Here is a 15,649-nt window from a genome sequence, read left to right on the forward strand (position 1 = left end):
CCTTTAAGATAGTCGATCTACTTTTCTTTTAAAAATTGTGATATTGGACCTAGGGACTTTGAATGCTGTCAAGTTTATATGGAAAAAATTCATTTTATCATTAGGTCTTTGTGTTCTGGACTCTCAGAGCAGCAAACCAAACACAAAGCAGTATTCTGAAGTACTCTGAGAAATTAAAGATAAATACAAACTTAATAAGTGCATCAAAAATATTAACCTTCCATTTCAAAATTGATTTTGTTTTATAGAAGAGTTGAATATACAATTCCTCAACTATGATAGAAGTCTTTGAGAGCAGGAAGCATGTTTTATACATATCTGTGTGTTTCACAGCACATAACTTGCAATATTGAGCCTCATGCTGTGGTCTAAGTATAGTGACTCAGACTTGGAATAAATTAAAAACTATGCAAGTTGTTTTATCATTAATCTATGATTTCTAAAATTTTTAAAAACTAGATTTCACCATAAACAGAAACACACAGAGAAAGCAGTAAGTGTTTCAGACACAAAACACTGACATACTAAAAAGATTGAAGTCATAAACTTCCATAATAGTTGAATATTAATAATGACAGGAGTATATGGAATGAAAGTCAGAATGAAACTTAAAGTAAAACATGTCTAAATTTGCTTCTGAGAGATCAGAGAAGAAATAACTGCAAAACCAAATTAAACTAAGAGAAAAAAAATCAAATTGACTGGATTTTCTGAAAATATATAAAAACAGTATAAAATAACTCACTTCTAATCAATAAACCTAAGACTGTACTAGTAGTAAAGCACGTGTATAAATTTTACTGGCAAGGACTTTATTTCCTTAACAATATTTCCAGAATAAGATATAACACATAATTTTTGAAGATGACATACAATATTTATGCATGGAGAAGATTAACTTGAAAATAATTTAGTAATACTTTCTATCAGTGAAAGTAGGGGTTGTTTATCTACAATCAGGGTAATAATATAATTGTGAAGTAATATTACCTCAATTGACATATCCTTCAGACATTTCTTATTTGGTAAGAAAAAACCTAATTTTACAAAAAGGTTACAAAAAGGTACAAAAAAATCAGCTAAGTTTGTTGGGTTTATAATTCCTGTATGTGTTCACAGCTAAAAATGTTGAGTCTGGTAAGAAATTTGGATTTATTTAGCTAAAAGCAGTCTAAATACTTAAATATGATTTAAAAGACTTCACATAGCATAGGATACACAGAACACTCAGGTAGAACATTAAAAGCAAAATCTTATGCAAATGGCTGAAAAATGAAAAAGAACATTCTGTAAAAGTTTCATCAGCAGGAAGCTGCAATATTTTATTCACATGAAAAGATGTTCAGATCCTAGGACTTAAAATGTGGTTATGCTTCCTCAATGATTTTAATGAAAATAAAGTTACTCATTATATATCAGAGTCTAGGGATGTACCACTTTTGAATGTTTCATCCAACATATATAATAAATGCAGGTATATTTTCAGGTTAATTTTTCTATATTTTACTTTAAGTGGCTTGGATCAGTACTCCTCATACTATCTGTGGTTGAAGAATCAGTTTTTCCCTCTAACCCATTGCTAACTGATACTTTTCTAAAATATAAAATCATGTATTAGTTTGCTGCAACATCAAAATACTATAAAAGTTTCTAAACGCTTACTTTCATCTCTGTGCTTCTCGTGTTTTAACAAAAAATTTATAAATGGTCCACAAATCAAACTTAGATCATAATACAAATATAACATATTCTCATATTGCATCAAGGAAACATCATACACTGTCTGTTCTCCAGAAAAGTGGTAGCACATGGCAGAAAATAGACATATTCAATAACAAAACAGTGTTTTGTAGAACCCCAGCACGTGAAACGGTAAGCAGTGGAGGGCAAGGCATCGAAGCACAGGCATTAAAGTGAACACAGCTGGGAAACCAAATCCTAGTTATAACACTTAGCAGCAGTATGACCGTGGGCAAGACTCTCAAACCTCAGTTTCCTCATCAGTAAAAGGAGATGTTTGCCAAACTCAAATAAAGAACATATTAGTCATCAGAGTGCCTGGCACATAGAAAATGCTCTAAAAGTTATTGTCACTATTATTACCAATAAAAGCAAACAGTACTAGGAAGCAAGTATGCCTATTATGAGGACCAATAAAGGGTAATTAAGAATCAGATTAATGGCTCTGAACTTACTGGCAACAAAGTGGAAAACTGAAGCGTCTTACTAACCTAGCTCTAATTGTCTCACGAATGCAAATTAAAATGTGTCACTGCCAAATGTGTCTTTTTCACTATTTTATTTAACACACATATTTGATGAGTTTTGACTAATGCATGCACGTCACATCAAGATTCCTTACCACAGTCAAGATATATAGAAAATTCCCATTATCCTAAATAAGAAACCAAACATTTCCATCACCTCTATGAAATGAGTTTGTGTTTGAATTAAAAACAACAACAAAAACCAACTTCCCACTAGATACAATAACAAACCACTTAGTGTAACTAGGGAACTTGAAAATGCAAAGACAAATAAAAATTAAAATTCTAATTTGTTTTTTCTTAAAGTGATGCAGGTTAAATCAAAATGGCATTTAAAATCATTCTTTCAGGAGCTGTTAATAAATAGATTTTCTGACTTAATCTATAGTCCACTTGACAATTTAGCTGCAGTTCTTTCAAACTTACAACTCTGATAAACTGGACCTGATTTGTCACAAAACATGATACACAGTGTAGTGTTTTGTCACACTCAAATAGAAAAATGAAACAAAGTTTTTATTAAAAAGCCATAGTTTTCTCTAGGGAAATTAGGCCCTATGAAAATTATCACGTAATAACAGATTTATGTCTTCATACTTTAAAGTGTATAAAGGTAAAATTTAAAAAAGAAATGAGAGTCCATCAGACCATATAAATTTTAAAGTTTTGTTTAAATGGTTATAAAAATGGGTAGACTAATTTCAGAATACCTACATGAAGAAGATAACTTGGCTGGTTTGCTTATCACTAACTGAGATTTCCCCTTCTCTCCCTCTTTTGCCATGAAAGGTAGAGAGAGAGGGTTGGCGAGAGAGGAGCCTTCAGTTTTATCCAGTTCTAAAGATCTATCTGGGGACTGTCAAAGTGTTTTATCACATTCCAAGATATAAATGAATAAATTGTTTAAGGCACCATGCAATATGGGATGGTGGAACCCTACTAGTTGATGATGAAAAAGAGAGTACCTTAAAAATACTATATATAAAGTACAGACTCTTTCCAAATGTTTTTAAATGAAAAATTATCATTCAGTAATTGTTAACATCTAACAAATGAACGTGACAATTACTAACAAATCTACTTCATTTTGGTCAAAAGTTTTGGGTTTTGATGTTGACACTTTCACTAAATATTTTTTTAGCAAAAATTTACTTAACCAACTTACAAAACTAGTTACTCCAAAAAATTGGAAATTTCTCTGTAGGGTTGACAATATGGATAAAAGACAACACCTACCAGGTATTTCACAATTGGTTAAGGCCACCCATTATAACCCTGATGCTCTGTACTTCCCATAATCTGACCTGATCTCAAATCTTCAAATGGTATACACTCTAGGAAACCCCAGATAATGTGATCAACAGACCTTCAGCTTTTCTCTGTATGCCCTACCACCTTCTAGTCTTATTTATCTTCTAAGGATAAGACCTCCTCTGATGCTGCAGAGATAATAGCATCTTAGCTAACCTTACAATGTGCTCACTAAATAGCAGCCACTGTTCAAATGTCTTGCATATTATAACTCATTTAATCCTTTTTGAACCTATGAGTTAAGTGCTATTATTATTATCCACACTTACAAAGAAACTGAAGCATAAAAATATTATGTGATATAGTTAATAAATGGCAGAACCAGGGATTTAAACTCAAGCAATCTGGCTTTAGAGTTCTAACTCTTAAGAGTAGTTCTAACTACTCTTTACTCTCATGGAAACATTTTTTTCCTTCTAATACCCTTCCTACCTCAGGAACAGGAAGCAAAGTATCTTCCTTTCTCCCTCTGCTATACTTTCCTAGCAAAATCCCATCCCTGGTTGAGCTCCATTATTTGCTTTTTCCATACCTGAACTCAAGCAATTGAATACTGCTGGAGAAAAGTCATACAACCAAGTTGACTACACTTTGAGAAACACAAACCTCAAATAGGTGTTCAATGCAGTTCTGATCCACTGTTTCCTTAGTAAATTTACCGGCCTGACAGGACTGTTTGAAAACTTCTCAAAACTCTAGTACCACCTTTCCTCCATTGTTGCTAAAGATCAAGCTTCAAATTTAATTTTGAACACAGAAGCAAAAGGAATGCTTTTACCTTTCTCCCAACAAATCTACAAACCTATCTCCAACCTAAACTCATATTCTCTACTTTCCCTCCTGTTCTGAGGAACAAAGGACCATCCTCTATCAAAGGCCTTTTCCTATCTTCTGGATTATTCCCTTAACAATTTTCCCCAAGCGCATTATTGACTCACTCTTTCTGTACCAGTTTCTTGTCTACAGGATCGTTCCAGATCAGCCTACAGGCAAGCCCTAGAATCTGCCTCAGTGAAAAACTAAAATCCATAGCCTCCCCTTTAACCCTACAGACTCTGGCTATCAATCCATTCTCTGTTCTCTCTCACTACAAAACTTTTTGAAAGATTTCTCTATACTTACTATTTCATTTCCTTATATCCTAGTCACTCTTCAGGCCACTCAAAAAAAATGCCTTATGACACTGTCCCTCTAAGGAAAGCACCCATACAAAAGCCACCAGTAAAATTGCCTTAGCCAAAGCCAGTGGTCACTTCTCTAGCCCCTCATCTGAATCAACTTCTCAGCAGTAGTCAACACTTTGCTCTTGGCTTCCAGGACTCTTCACTCAGAAGGTATGTTCCGACCTCCCTAACTGCTCTTTTCCAATCTATGTGGGCTCCTCTTCTCTATTCAGTTTATCATCATCATCATCAAAATGCTGAAGTACTTCAAGGCTCATTCAGGAACCCTATGCTTTTCTCCCCCCGTTATCTCCTCTAGTCCTATAGGTTCAAACAGCATGTTAACTGACACATCCTGAGTTTGTAATAACCACTTTTCCTTCTATTATTCTAACCAGTTAGAGTTGACTCCAGCACACCACTGAATCAGGTTTCGATTCTTGAGCTCCTGTAATCCATCCTTCACATTATGTCATTATGAGAATATCCAAACTCAAATACACCAGCATTTTTTGCATTACAGGGCATTTTGTATTTGCTATTCTCTATACCCGAAAGCTCTCAAGTCAACTGTTTGTGTGGCAAACTCCTACCCATCCTCCAAATAGTTACTATCAAACCCTCAAGAAGCTTTCTGATCAGTCTTTAAATTGGCCTGCACCAGGCCCACGATCTTACCATCTATTCTAGAATATCACATTACTTCCTTCCTAACACTTGTTACAGTCTGAAATTGTCCTATTTGCTTGTTTCCTATCTTTGGTCTTTTAAGCATGGCTCCTGAATAATTTCATTTGAACTATTACCACAGCTTCCCATTTTTACTACCTTCAGCTTCTCTAACAGCCACTTAATTTTAAACAGCAAGAAATAGTTTGAGCATATTAGTCCTTGCTGGAAGCTCAATTTATAATCCATGAAAACCACTTTAGCCCAGTGCTTATTTAGCACATAAGAAGTACTCTTATCATTGCTATAATTGTGACATTCAATTACTTAGAAATGAAATGCAAGCTCTTAATCATACAATTAAAATCTTTTCATAAATTGGACCCATTCAATCTATCTTCTAATTCATATTTCTGTCCTAGCTAAGCAAAACCTAGAGACAAAGATTCTTTGCTTGACCAAACTTTAGTCAGGCTTCTGAACCCTCCATTGTATGCTTTTTGTTTCTTTCTAAAAAATTATCTCCACCTATTTATGTGGGTTTATTTCTGGGTTCTCAATTCTATTCTATTGGTCTATGTGTCTGTTTTTCTGCCAATACCATGCTGTTTTGATTATTGTTGCCCTGTAGTACAAGCTAAAGTCAGGGAGTGTGATACCTCCAGATTGTTCTTTTTTCTTAGGATTGCTTTAGCTATTCGGGATCTTTTGTGGTTCCAAACAAATCCATTTTTTGTTCTATTTCTTTTAAAAAAGGCCAGTTCTTAAAAATCTCAATGAGATGCAAGAAAACACAGACAGGCAGTTTAATGACTTCAGAAACACAATCAAAGAACAAAATGAACATTTTACCAAAGAGATTGAAATTTTAGAAAAGAACCAAACAGAATTTCTGGAGATTAAGAACTCAATAAAAGAAATGAAGAATGAAATAGCCAGCTTAGGTAGTAGAGTTGACCAGATGGAGGAAAGAATCAGTGACATCGAAGACAGAAATCTGGAAATGACACAGATGGAAGAAGAAATAGACTTGAGACTTAAAAAAAATGAAAGAACTCTATAAGAATTTTCTACCTCCATCAGAAAGAGCAATATAAGAATAATGGGCATACCAGAAGGAGAAGAAGGAGAGAAGGGAACAGAGAGTATAGTCAAACAAATAGTAGATGAGAACTTCCCAAACTTGTGCAAAGAACTGAATCCTCAAATCCAAGAAGCAAATAGAACACCTAATTACCTCAATCCCAACAGACCTTCTCCAAGGCACATTGTATTGAAGCTGTCTAAAATCAACGACAAAGAAAGAATTCTCAAGGCAGCCAGGGAAAAGAAGACGGTAACCTACAAAGGAAAGCCCATTAGATTATCATCAGATTTTTCAGCAGAAACTCTACAAGCCAGGAAGGAGTGGAACCAAATATTCAAACTATTGAAAGAGAGAAATTATGAGCCAAGAATAATATATCCAGCAAAGATATCCTTTAGATATGAAGGAGGAATAAAGACCTTTCCAGACATACAGAAGCTGAGGGAATTTTCTAATACACGACCTGCGCTACAAGAAATACTAAAGGAGGCTATTTGACCACCATCAACAGGGACAATTTGTGGCAACCAAAACATAAAAGTGGGGAGAGTAAAGGCCTGATCTGGAATATGGGAATGGAGAAAGTAAGCATGCTGAAGAAATTGGACGACTCTAAATATCAAACTTTCTTTTACATAAAGTTAATGGTTACCACTCAAAAAAAAAAAGAGAAATCCAGAACTGAAATATACACTGTAATAAAAGAAGACACAGAGAGAAAAATCATAGAATACCACCACACAGAATTAAAAGACAACAACAAAAAGGCAAAGAAACACTGGAGACACAGTCTTATCAGAAAACTAAACGTGGAATAATAAGAAATCCTCATGTATCAATAATCACCCTTAATGTAAATGGACTGAACTCACCAACAAAAAGGCACAGAGTGGCAGATTGGATCAAAAAACTAAACCCAACCATATGCTGTCTCCAAGAGACAAATCTCAGCTACAAGGACAAATGTAGACTCAAAGTGAAAGGGTGGAAAGTGACACTCCAAGCAAACAGTATCCAGAGAAAATCAGGTGTAGCCATACTGATAGCAGATGAAACAAACTTCAGGGTAAAAAAGGTAACAAGAGACAAAGATGGACACTTCATAATGGTAAAGGGGACTATACAACAAGAACACATAATAGTCATCAATATTTATGCCCCCAATCAGGTAGCACCGAAATATACCAAGCAACTACTAACAGAACTAAAGGGAGAAATTGACCAAAATACAATTATTCTAGGGACCCAAATACATCATTGACAGGTATGGATAGACCATCCAAACAGAAAAGAAAGAGCAGCCTTAAATGACACATTAGATGAAATAGACATTTAAACACTTCATCCCAAAACATCAGACTATAATTTTTTTTTCTAGTGTACATGGAACATTCTCAAAGATAGACCACATATTGGGACATAAAACTAGCCTCAGCAAATGTAAGAAGATTGAAATCATACCAAGCATATTCTCTGATCACAAGGCTTTGAAATTGGATATCAACTGCAAAAAGAAAGCAGCAAAAACCAAATACATGGAGATTAAACAACACACTTTTAAAGAACGACCACGTCAAAGAAGAAATTAGAGGAAAGATCAAAAGATACATAGAAACAAATGAGAATGAAAATATATCCTACCAAAATTTTTGGGATGCAGCTAAAGCAGTTTTAAGAGGGAAATTTATATCATTACAGGCCTATCTCAAGAAACAAGAAAAATCCCAAATAGATAACCTCACGTTATACCTTAAAGAACTAGACAAAGAAGAACAAATGAAATCCAAGGTCAGCAAAAGAAAGGAAATAATAAAAATCAGAGCAGAACTAAATGAAATAGAAAACAAAAAGACAATAGAAAAAATTAATGTGACAAAGAGCTGGTTCTTTGAAGGATTAATAAAATTGACAAACCCTTGGCTAGACTCACTAAGATAAAAAGAGAAAAAACACTAATAAACAAAATCAGAAAAGAAAGAGAAGTTATCATGGATGCCACAGAAATACAAAGGATCGTCCAAGAATACTATGAAGGACTATATGCCACCAAATTCAATAACCTAGAAGAAATGGACAAGTTCTTAGAAACATATAGCCTTTCTAGGCTGAACCACAAAGAATTGAAAAATCTAAACAGACTGATCACCAGTAAGGAAATTGAATCAGTCATCCAAAATCTTCCCAAAAGCCAAAGTCCGGGACCAGATGGCTTCACTAGTGAATTCTACCAAATCTTCAAAGAGGATCTAACACCTGTCCTGTTCAAACTCTTACAAAAAAATTGAAGAAGGGACAGTAATCCCTAACTCATTTTATGAGGCCAACATTACCCTGACACCAAAACGTAGTAAGGATAATACAGAAAAAGAAAACTACAGCCCAATATCTCTGATGAATACAGATGCAAAAATCCTAAACAAAATTCTAGCAAATTGAATACAACAATGCATTAAAAAGATTATTCACCACGACCAAGTGGGGCTCATCCCCGGGGCACAAGGATGGTTCAATATCCGCAAATCCATCAATGTGATACATCACATAAACAAAATAAAGGACAAAAATCATATGATTATATCAATTGATGCAGAAAAAGCATTTGACAAGATGCAACATCCATTTATGATTAAAACACTTAATAAAATAGTTATGGAAGCAAAATACCTTAACCTAATAAAGGCTATATATGACAAACCCTCAGCTAATCTCATAATTAATGGTGAAAAACTGACAGGGCTGTCCCCTGTCACCTCTGCTTTTCAACATAGTGTTGGAAGTCCTCATCAGAGCAATCAGGCAAGAGAAAGAAATGAAAGGCATCCAAATTGGGAATGAAGAAGTTAAATTGTCACTCTTTGCAGATGACATGGTGCTATATATAGAAAACCCTAAAGACTCCACCAGAAAGCTATTAGAAACAATAAACGAATATAGAAAAGTTGCTGGCTACAAAATCAACATACACAAGTCCATTGCATTCTTATATACTAACAATTAAATCTCAGAAAAAGAGATTTAAAAAAATCCTTTTGCATTGCAACAAAAATAATAAAATACCCAGAAATAAACTTAACCAAGGATGTGAAAGACCTATATGCTGAAAACTAGAAGACATTTTTAAAAGAAATTGAAGAAGACACACAAAGAAATGGAAAGACATTCCGTGCTCATTGGTTGGAAGAATCAACATAGTTAAAATGACCATATTACCCAAGGCAATATACAGATTTAATGCAATCCCATCAAAATCCTGATGGCATTTTTTAAAGAAATAGAACAAAAAAATCATCAATTTGTATGGAATCACAAAAGACCCCGAATAGCCAAAGCAATCGTAAGAAAAAAGAACAATGCTGGAGGTATCACACTCCCTGACATTAGCTTGTACTACAGGGAAATATCAAAACATCATGGTGTTGTCAGAAAAACAGACACACAGACTAATGGAATAGAATTCAGAACCCACATAAATATGGACAGATAATTTTTGACAAAGAAGCAAAAAACACACAATGGACAAGCCTAATGAAAAGACAGCCTCTTCGTTAAATGGTGCTGGGAGAATTGGAAAGCCACGTGTAAAAGAAACTGGACTGCTATCTGTCACCATGTACCAAAATTAATTCAAAATGGATCAAAGACTTAAGCATAAGACCTGACACAATAAACTGCATAGAAGAAACATAGGTACTAAACTTATGGACTTTGGGTTTAAAGAGCATTTTATGAATTTGACTCTAAAGGTAAGGGGAGTAAAAGCTAAAATAAATGAATGGGACTGTACAAACTTAAAAGCTTCTGTATAGCAAAAGAAACTATCAACAAAATAAGGAGGTAACCAACGGAATGGGAGAAGATTTTTGCAAACAGAGCCTCTGATAAGGGGCTAATATTCAAAATATACAAGGAACTCATACAACTCAACAACAATAAAAGAAACAACCCAATTGAAAAATGGGCAGAGGACCTGAAGAGACATTTCTCCAAAGAGGACATACAAATGACAAATAGACATATGAAAAAATGCTCAACATCACTAATCATCAGAGAAATGCAAATGAAAACCACAATGAGATATCACCTCACACCAGTTACAATGGCTATCATCAACAAGACAAATAATAACAAGTGTTGGAGAGGCTGTGGAGAAAAAGGAACCCTTATACACTGTTGGTGGGAATGCAGATTGGTGCAGCCATTATGGAAGGCAGTGTGGAGGTTCCTCAAAAAAATTAAAAATAGAATTACCGTATGACCCAGCAATTCCACTCCTAGGTATCTACCCAAAAAATATGAAAACATTTATTCATAGAGACGTGTGTGCTCCAATGTTCATTGCAGCTTTGTTTACGGTGGCCAAGACATGGAAACAACCAAAATGTCCTTCGATAGATGAATGGGTAAAGAAGTTGTGGTATATATACACAATGGAATACTATTTGGCAGTAAGAAAAGATGATATAGGACCATTTGTGGCAACATGGCTGGATCTTGAGATTATAATGCTAAGCGAAATAAGTCAGACAGAATAAGTAGAGAACCATATGATTTCACCGATATGTGGTACATAAAACTAAAAACAAAAGAATAAGACAAACACATGAAAGAACACAAACTCATAGACAGAGACAATAGTTTAGCGGTTACCAGAGGGTAAAAGGCTGGAACTATAGAAGAGGGTAAACGGGGTCTAATGGTGATAGAAAGAGAACTGACTCTGGGTGTTGAACACACAATGTGAGATATAGACAATGTATTACAGAACTGTACACCTGAAATCTATGTAACTGTACTAATAATTGTCACCCCAATAAATTTAAAAAAAGTATATTTAAAGTGGCTTTTATCACATTTCATAGTTTAAGAATTCATGAGCAGAGAAGGAAATCAAAGTAACAATAATGCCATTATTAACAAGATTTTACTTGTTGGAACTTTATAATGCAATTCTTTCATAAAATCAATGACTTGACCTTTAAATCAAATTCAAAGCATGAAATAATTATGGTTATCGTAAAGCATCAAGAGACCAGAAAAAAGAAGATAAATAAAAGCATTAAATTAAAGCATTAAGGCCCACAGAAACCTATTTGCATCCTTAATATTAATAATTTACTAAGGAAAATATAAGGCTTTGTTATACCACTGAGTTGCCACTAGATCCAGAAAGTTTAAACTGAAAGCTAAAACATAATGTGGGGAATTCGAGAGTTGAAAGGGGACTCAGCTCAAGTACTGTATTTTTCAAATTGGTATTCTATGTACAGAAAGTTATTTCTTGGAACTGAGGTGAAATGACATATAATGAAACCAATTTTACCATAAGCTGACAAAGTTTCTACCGCAACGTTATAAGGAACGGGCATTGAAAGAAACATTACTGGAGGACCTGCTGTAATTATATTCCAGGAGATGTTAACAGATTGGCCATGAGAAAAGAAGCTCTCCGGCCAGGTAAGTTTAGTAATGGCTTCAGTAACTTTCCCCTGAGGAACCCAAGCATAGTAGTAACGGTTTTGAGAAGCCCTGCAGTTAAAAGCAAATCAAAAGTTAAACTCCAGATTTAACCCAATGTGCTCCCAAATTATTTGCCTTGAAACTCTGTTTTGGGGCAGTAAGTCTATTAAAGAATTCAGAACAGTGTTCAGGAGCAACATCAGTTTGAATACCTCTGATCCTATGAAATTCCCTTTTAAACAGCTGACAAAACTGAGGCCTAGAGAAATCAGACCTGCTTAGCAGGAGAAAGGGCTTGAATGAAATCTCTCATTCCTAGGCCAGAGAGCTTTTTGTAGTTTAACTACAAAACAGGTCTCCTTTGACTTTATATAGTCAAACATTTAACTAACAACATTAACATACACTTAAAATGTTGGTTATGGTGTCATATTTTCTGCTTTGTGCATTAACTTAGATGTTTTTAATTCTTCCTTCAATATTTCGGTTCCTAATAATCAGGTCCACCAGGAGATTTGCTATTTAGCAATTCTGGAAAATGAGTCAGTTCAGAGTGGCAGCTGAAAATAATCACTAAAATAAAGCATTTGTAGTACAACTGGTGTTAATTTACTCTTGTTATAACTTCTGTCAGCTCAAGCAACTAAATCACAGTGTTGTTTATCAGGTGGTGAGTTACTAAGCACAATATGCTGACATGCTAAAATTAGTAAAATTAAGATCTTAGGTCTGCATTGAAGATGGCCAACAAACATCGAAATTGAGAGATTTTTGTCTTACTATAGTTTGGGGCTCATGTGTCAGGCAAACACTGTTTCATTAACTTCCTGTAATGAAAAAAAAAAAAAAAAGGTTTTGATTGCTATTACTAGAGTCTCCAAATCAGATTGTCCCAGTCTTTATACTTCTCAAACTGCATAGAACTCTAAGCTCATGTAAGAATAATCAAAACAATTGAGTTAGCTTTTGAAAAGTGTAGTTGTGTGCCACTGGCCTTCCCCCCTCAGGGTAGGAAAGAACAATGCAGGAGAACAAGTATGTTGCAACTTTAACAGGCTTGGGAATCAAAGGTGAAAATTGTTAACAACTTCCTTATGACTAATCTGACGTCTTCTAATAAACTTCTGCACTCCTTTCCAACCCCCCCACACATGGACCATTCACCACGGCTGGCACTGGTGTCTCCTCAATATTAAAAAGACCCAACAAATTAATGAGAGTGCACGATGCCTTAATTCCGCCAACAAAGAGGTTACGCCGCGCACCTTGATCGCACAGGTGTGACCTCCTCCCCCACCTCGCGCACTGCTGGGTCCCAACGCCGGAGGATCCGGACCAGCCATCGGACACCCCGGCCCCGCCTACCGCCACCCATGCCCGAGGCCGCCCTCGCGCGTCCTCCCCGGCCTGGCCCGCAGGTCCCCGCGCAGCTCCCGCTTCCCTGGAAACCGGAGGGCGACCGGCCGGCTTCGTAACTTCAAGCGGGGCCAGGGCGCCTACACCCCCGACGCCACAGCAGCCTGACCCGCGAGGTGTCCCCGCGACATCAGAACGAGCCAGGCCGAGGAAGCCGATCAAGGCCACCGGCCGGCCTAGCGACCGCTCTGGAGGCAGGGACGCTGTTACCTGCTGTGGGCTCGGCCGCTACCGCCAGCGCCGCTCTCTTGGCAACCGCGGCAGCTACACCAGAGGCCGAAAGCCGAAGGGCCTAGTGACAGCTCCCAGCGTGCACCGCGCCGGCGCTCACGCCCACGCCGGCGTTGACGTCGACCGTCCCCATCTCCTCCCCCGGTCCTTTCAAGGCCTCCTGGCGCCCTCGCGCGGACCGTCAGGAAAGTGGCCCGCAGCCACCAACTGCGGGAGTGGCCTGGTAAGGGGGTAATACGTATATACGTAGAGAGACAGGTGTTTCCAACTCGCCAGTCAGCCCCATTTTGATAGTTTGAATGGAAGCTGAGAATTGAAAACAGCTTTTAAATGTTATTTAAATAATTATTTAAGTATAATTTAAATATAATTCTTTTGGATTTCATATAAAGAACTTGAGGCCCAGAGAGGTTAGAAGACGTGAAGTTAGAGAAAATTAGTTATCAGATTTGGAACTGTTTTGAGTCTAGAAGTCTCTAAATCACAGTTACTATAAGCAGGATTGTACTGTTTTGCCTAAACCGTGGGGTCAAAAAAATGAAATTATTTTACGAATGTGTGAATATATATAAATTATAACAATCTTTAAAAATAATCAAACACCAATTATCAAGAGCAGGCTGTGCTAAGAATGTTATGTCAATGTGTTAATATTTAAGCACTTAATAGCCTTGATAATTAGAGGTGGAAGATAGGAGGAGTTGAAATCATCACCCCCATCACATTATTTGAGATGGAATACCTATGAACTTAATTCTCTTAACTGCGTTGTAGAATTACTGTGATGGATACACCACAATAAACTTAAGAAACTCCAAATAACAATTTTAGAAAAATTGTCTTAAACTAGTGTCATGCAGGGTCTCAGCTCCTGCTCCCCGCACAACACAGGATACGGTGAGGCCAAAACGAAACAAAAACGGAGCCATAGATAGGGGAGTCATACCACTATATTCTCGATGGTGCCTGGTGGAGACGCAAAAGCAAACATCCGCCAGTACCCCAGCAAGGGGTCTGCCTGTACCCGTCCCAGCAAGGGGTCTGCCTGTACCCATCTCGCTGGCAGCCAGGCGAGACACAGCAAGTAAGATCCACATGATCCACAACCCATCCACCTTCTGCTTCTCTGTCACCCAAACTGGCTGCAATCCGCGCTTGCTAGCTTATAATATAGCCACGGCAGTTATATTAGTGGCTAATGGCTAACCAGTAACAGCTGATGGCCAACTAGTCACAGCTGATGGCCATATGCTACCCGAGCCAGCACCTTTCCACATGAGGCTGAGAGCCTAGAAACGGCTCTCTGGGATTCTGTCTCCACAACTAGTATCTCGAGGAATGTGGTTTTATTACTTATTTGGAAAATCTTCAAATTAATGTTTGGTGTGTGGTAATTTATGACTTTGAAATGATAAAGTAGAACATCAATAAACACAATTTTCTGTATACAAGCCATCATTGTTTTAAAAAACTAACAGCCTCTTTGTTTTAAAATTCTTATTATAATTCTACCATATCTTCACACTTCAATACTTCCCATTATAAATATTTACATTATACTAAATCCTTTTCTTTACTGTGTTAAACTTTCCAAAACTATCTTCTAGTAGTAATGAGTCAGTTTTTACTTCTGCAAAAGTGAATGGGGGTAATGTATATATGGAATCATTCTCATCTTCCATTTTTCAAAGGTTGTAAGAAGGGTAACTCCTGTGATTCATGAAACTAGATTTAACCACACTCTCTTCTGCATGGGGAACAGAAAACTCCTTACATTTTTCTGTTTCATCTTGGAGCGATGGTATCAAAATTGAGAAGTAATGCCAAGTCAGTCCTGTACATAGGATGCCTCATATAGAGGAGAACTACCAAGGCCTGACCAACCACAGTTCTCAAAAGAGACCATAGTTCATAAAAACAAAAACAAAAACAAACAAACAAAAAAAAACCCCACAAAAACAAGATAAAGTGGGTGGAAAATTCTGCTCTGGGGCCTCCTGGGGACAGTGCCCGCTTGTATCACCTCCTTTAATCATCTCCCTCTCTTC

General features: G+C 36.6%; 1 protein-coding gene across 13 annotated transcripts in view; it reads right to left on the reverse strand.

Moving 5' to 3' along the window:
* DOP1A (DOP1 leucine zipper like protein A) overlaps positions 1-13,703 on the reverse strand; it is an 86,646-nt gene extending 72,943 nt beyond the window's left edge. For 10 of the 13 annotated variants that reach the window (XM_074333237.2, XM_074333233.2, XM_088795586.1 and 7 more), the window contains exon 1: positions 13,581-13,703. The gene's annotated coding sequence lies outside the window, so the exon portion shown is untranslated. Of the gene's footprint in view, positions 1-12,734; positions 12,782-13,219; positions 13,237-13,580 lie in introns of those variants that run through there. The other 3 variants (XM_074333230.2, XM_088795584.1, XM_088795585.1) reach the window with 2 other exon arrangements.
* Positions 13,704-15,649: the final 1,946 nt, after the last annotated feature.

Source organism: Rhinolophus sinicus, chromosome 2 (assembly GCF_057876585.1).
Source record: "Rhinolophus sinicus isolate RSI-liver-muscle chromosome 2, RSI-T2T, whole genome shotgun sequence".
NCBI classification, from domain to species: Eukaryota; Metazoa; Chordata; class Mammalia; order Chiroptera; family Rhinolophidae; genus Rhinolophus; species Rhinolophus sinicus.